The sequence below is a fragment of the Etheostoma spectabile genome, chromosome 24 (assembly GCF_008692095.1).
Source record: "Etheostoma spectabile isolate EspeVRDwgs_2016 chromosome 24, UIUC_Espe_1.0, whole genome shotgun sequence".
Classification (NCBI taxonomy): Eukaryota; Metazoa; Chordata; class Actinopteri; order Perciformes; family Percidae; genus Etheostoma; species Etheostoma spectabile.
This window is the reverse complement of record NC_045756.1, coordinates 874,861-880,267: the sequence shown is the minus strand read 5'-3', so window position 1 is coordinate 880,267 and position 5,407 is coordinate 874,861. Positions and strand designations below refer to the sequence as shown.

At 41.8% G+C, this 5,407-nt stretch overlaps 1 long non-coding RNA gene across 1 annotated transcript; it reads right to left on the bottom strand.

Annotated features, from left to right (window-relative positions):
• Window positions 1-1,439: 1,439 nt before the first annotated feature.
• On the bottom strand, window positions 1,440-3,332 carry LOC116673884 (uncharacterized). The gene is made up of 2 exons (XR_004327898.1): window positions 3,217-3,332; window positions 1,440-1,557 (listed from the first exon to the last, which is right to left on the bottom strand). It is a non-coding gene; the product is annotated as an uncharacterized LOC116673884 (long non-coding RNA).
• Between the last annotated feature and the right edge of the window lie 2,075 nt (window positions 3,333-5,407).

The window sequence follows — 5,407 nt, the reverse complement described above, 5'->3', positions numbered from 1 at the left end:
AATTGGTGCTAGATCACATCCACTGTACACATCCCAACCTCACATGTGGGCGGGGCTAAATCATATTCTGACTAGAATCTGAGTAGCTATGTATCCGGCTACTTCCATGGTGCTTTGAATGTAGGGTAACAGGTATCCCGAGATGTCCCCAGGCCAGGTTGGAGATAATCCCTCCACCTAGTCCTGGGTCTTCCCCAAGGCCTCCTCCCATCTGGACGTGCCTGGAACACCTCCATAGGAAGACGCCCAGGAGGCATCCTTAGTGGATCCGATCTCCATATACACCCCTTGCTCCCCTGTGTAAAAAAAGATGAATAGAGAGTTCTAACTGAACAAATACCAGAACAAATTTGCCGTTTTTCCATCCTGAGGAATAGCTCACCGGATAAGTTACTGACTTGATAATCAGAGGTTGAGGGATCGAATCCCAGCTGCAACTAAAACTTTTTGAAATGTCTCTCCTCAGTAAGACATTAAATACAACCTCCAACCACAGCACTTCAACTTCATGTGTAGCTCTGCGTGATAATTACCATGTTTTCTATTCAGAAGATTGTTTCTGGTTCAAAGATACAAAGGTTAAGGGTTCAAACACAGGAACAGGCTCTTTTTATTACTCTGTAACTTTATTTTGAGCTTTACACCCACAATGACAAAGACAAAGACAATTCCACCAAGAAAACCCTTCTGTGCGTACTTGCGTTGGTAGCACAGTTGGTTTGTGCTCGACTCTTAGGCGCCCAGGGTCGAGTGTTCAAGACCGGCTCGTTGCCAGCGTATGTGCAAACACTTAGACAGGAAAGAGAGGTGAGGAAAGACAGTGCAGGTTAGGACAGGATTTAGACAAGGACAGGCAGGACTCAGAATAATAGTACCCAGAGACAGGTTTAGACCAGAGTAGGGCATCTTAGAGACAGGTCTAGACCAGAGTAGGGCATCTTAGAGACCGGTCTAGACCAGAGTAGGATATGTTAGAGATAGGTCTAGACCAGAGTAGGGCATGTTAGAGACAGGTCTAGACCAGAGTAGGACATGTTAGAGACAGGTGTATGGTAGCTAAGTGACAGGTCTAGACCACACTAGGACATCATAGAGAAAAGGACACAATAGAGTAGGGCAAATCTAAGCCACAGTAAGACATGTTAGAGGAAGAGAGTAACCCATGTAGGAAAAGCCAGGGCGCAGTAAAGGAGAGATCAAAAATCAGATTTTTTTTTTTTTTTTTGGGACAAAAAAATAATTTTTCAGGTACTTTTACGACCCGTATTGTGTGTAATAACCACGTAATAACAATGTAATAACACTTTGTATGCCGTTTTCAGAGATTTTTGACATAAAACATGTTTATAACAATGTAATAACAATGTAATTACTATGTAATAACACTTTTTTACATTTTGTATGACTTTTTCAGATTTTCTTGACATGAAACATGCTACTAATGTTACTTGTATTACATTACATACAGTACTATGAGTATACAGTGAGTACGGCATGAAGAAGGCATGAATGGAGTGAAGGAACTTCTCAGCTGTGGTCCAGAAACTCTGCTCTCATCTGGGGAGAAACAAGAGAAAACAACAGTTTACTGGATTGTTCTGCTGCAACACATTTGTGTCCATTTCTTGTCTTTAAGGAGGGACAAAAGACGCCGAGACACAACGAGGTAAAGCTACTAGTGCAGAGGACAGGCTGTGATTGGTTAACATCATCTAGTATCTGAGCTGCACCCTGAGGTCCCTAACAAATGAAATGACATAATCTCAGATAGTTGTCTTATGAACTGTTGCAGTGTCAGTCATTTGACGTAACATGTGCCTTTTGTAATAAATCAGCCATTTTCACGCAGTATATGGACTGTAGTTAAATTTGCGCCAGATGTTTTACATATGACCGAAAAGATCCGTTTCCTACTGAAAGTCCGCTTTCTAAAACCCAACATGGCTCAGTTGTCCTCGTCTCTCCTGCCTGAGACTCGTCGTTCTGGGTGGTCAGAGATGGTTTAGAGAGGTCCAACCTCCACAGATTAAATAAAGGATTTGATGAACTTGATGCCAAGAAGAGGAGAAGAAGAAGAAGGAACCAGCTGAACGTTCTCAGAGATTTAGGACGACTAACAACAGCACTACACCCCCGAGCTACCACACACACACACACACACACACACACACACACACACACACACACCACCCACATACACACAACCCAGCTTCACCACACACTTCACATTACACACATTGATTTGTGTGTTAACTCATGTAATGGGAAAATTACATTTAAGCAATGATTTTCATATTAATTATTCATAATAAGATCTCCAATGCCTCTCAGAGTATATGACTGTCCTATCTGTCCTCAGTGTGTTCTCCTTGTAGGAGACAACTTCTCTTGTTTTGACTTTGCATTTCTCCCCTAAGACAAATGCCACAGAAACAGGTGTCCTGGGAGACATGTTTATGTGACCAGGTCCTGGGTCAGAGCCACGGACCTACCTGAAGACAAAATGCTCCTTTCTCAGCTAAGATCCAATGACCGGGAAATAAAACTTGACCCACAAGGGACAGATGCAGGGACATAATAGGTCCAACTGTCTGCCTGAGATCCATTATTTGTTCTTTTTAAGATTAGACTGTTTTCCAAACAATGTACTCTTTTCTCTGGGGGCACGGGAAATAAAGAAGTGTATCACTGATTGTATTCACACGGGACTCTTGTCACTCTGTGAAAACCGTTCCTGTCACTTTTAATTGTTCTCTGCAGAAAACACGTAGACCTTCACCAAAGACCAAACCTTGATTCAGGTCTTCATTCTGGTTCAACAAGGTCTCACTTCCAACAAATTCCTCTCTCGCTGTACAAGAAACTTCCACCACACTCATTACACTTCTTCAGCATAAACAACACAACCTGGGTCTGACACAACACCACACACACACACACACACACACACACACACACACACACACACACACACCACACACACACACACACACACACACGGTAACAGTTGGGCCACTGGAACTATCTCCACCACAAGCAGGAATTAGACCCACACCAACACTTCACCACCGACCTAACAACACAACCAGGAGACAGTGTCTCAGGTCCTCCAGAGACATATATTATAATCCTTACTGTGGACAGTGGGACCGACCCTTTCAAATGAACTCAACCCCCCCACAGCAGCTGTTAATGGTGAGAGACAGCATGTCCTACCTCAGAGCTCCACACAGAGACCATGCTCCTCCAGCTGGTCTAGAAGCTTCCTCTTCTTCCCACATGGCATCCACTGAGGCTGCATGTCTGCAGCTAGGAGACAGGTAAAAGCACAAAGTACAAATCAAACAACAATAACACCACCTTCTCCTCCAGCTGACTGCCTGACACTCAGAGCTGTGGTCTTCTCTGACCTGAGCAACAACTCTACAACACAATCCTCCACTGGAGAGAGGACCTTTCAGTATGTCCAAACATGTTTAAATCCCATTTCATCCACATCCTTAAATGAGATAACTGTTCAACAATAACATTAGAGCTGCCTGAGCACTACAGGGTCTACTGGGGCTGTCCTTCCTGTGACCTCTGACCCTGGAAGCCCTAAAGCTAAGGGGTGTGTGTGTGTGAGTGTGTGTGTGAACCTGAAATACATGCTTTCCTTTTAACCCTCATGTTGTCCTTTTGGTCAAATTTAACCCGTTTTCAGATAATTAGCCGTCAAAAAAAGCATCTTAAAAATATTAAAGCATATTAAAAATGTCAAAAAAAGCACCCACAACATTGAAAAACTGACAAATATGTGGGAAAAAGCGATGATAATGTTGAAAAAAGGGGAGACGTGTCTTTCATTGTGGACATATATGCAAATACAGCATATTAAATCAGTCAGAGATGATGATATTATCTATCTCTATTTTAATTTGATATTGCTTTATCTTCTTCAACACGTATTGTTCGACTAAAAAACCATCAAATATAAAAAAAACACTTGAGAAACTGACCAATCAGAATCAGCTGGTTGAACCCACGTGTCTGATGTGTGCTCTGAGTCTTCTGTGTTTCCCTTAGCTTAGCATAACAACCGGAAAACAGGGTTTGTCTGACCACACCTCACTTTCTGATAAAACTGGGCTCTCTGATATGTTGCTGGATTTAATCCATCTGACATGTTCCACATGTGTTCAGACTCATTGGGACTTACTCTTCCTCAAAATAGACATAATATAATATAATATAATATATATATAAATCCGGAAATCGCACAGATATCACAAGGGAAGATGCTCCTTAAAACTCCACCAAACTGCATTAAAATCCTCCCGTTTTTAGCTTTTCTTCAGTTTTTAAAGTATTCCAGTGCTGCTGGTCTGTAACCATGGCTAACTGCAGTAATGAACTACTAGTCGCTGATTGGGAATCCAGCATGGAGCCAGTCTTCCAGAAATGTGACCAAATATCACAAAACCTGGCTCCAGTGGTCGGGACCCCACAGCTGACTCGCTCACACAGCAACATTACACTTCCTGTTTACATTGCCAACGGGCTCGGAACTCTGGGAACTGTAGTTCCAAAACCATGTCCATGTCAACAGTACCACAGCATTTCTTTCATTTTTTATTGAAACTGGAGAATACAGAGTAAGACGTTATAGTCAGACACTTGATTCACAAACTTAATATTCACGTTACCGCCATGTAAGATGGAGCAACACGGGTAATAAAACAGATAACATTTAAAAACCACTGACTTATTAATGGTGAAAACCTCTTGACGTCTTTGGAGGTTATGACATTAGAGGCAAGATAATATATTTTAGTTTCCAATTTCCCTGGATTTATTGTACATTCAGAAAGAGCTGCCAGTGATAATATCTAACCATGACCCATAAATCCTATCGTTGTGTGAGCAAAATGCTCCCTCTTATTACACTCTTTGTTCCTCTAATTTTATTATGCATAGATAGTAGTAAAAGTTTAATATTATTTTGTAATTAAAAACCTTTGAAGGTCAGTGACTGAGTTCCACCTGTCAGCTGTTTAGTTGTAAATGCGCCCTCTGGTGGTGATCAACAGGAACTACAAGCGTGTCTGCAGCTCGACATGTAGTTCCTCTTGATCACCACAGAGGGCGCATTTACACCAGAAAAAGATGACAGGTGGACTCAGTCACTGAACTTGAAGGTTTACATTGATGAATTATTTAATTTTTTGCCGTTAGAACACATCGCAAATGGGACTTAAAACGTTTACACTAAGTAGTTCAATGTATTTTAATCTATCGATTTTAGGCTATAAAATAATTAAATTAGAGGAAAAACCGGAAAACGTGTCTGCAGCTCTGTTGTAGTTCCTGTTGATTACACAGAGGGCGCATTACACCAGAAACAGCTGACAGGTGGAACTCAGTCACA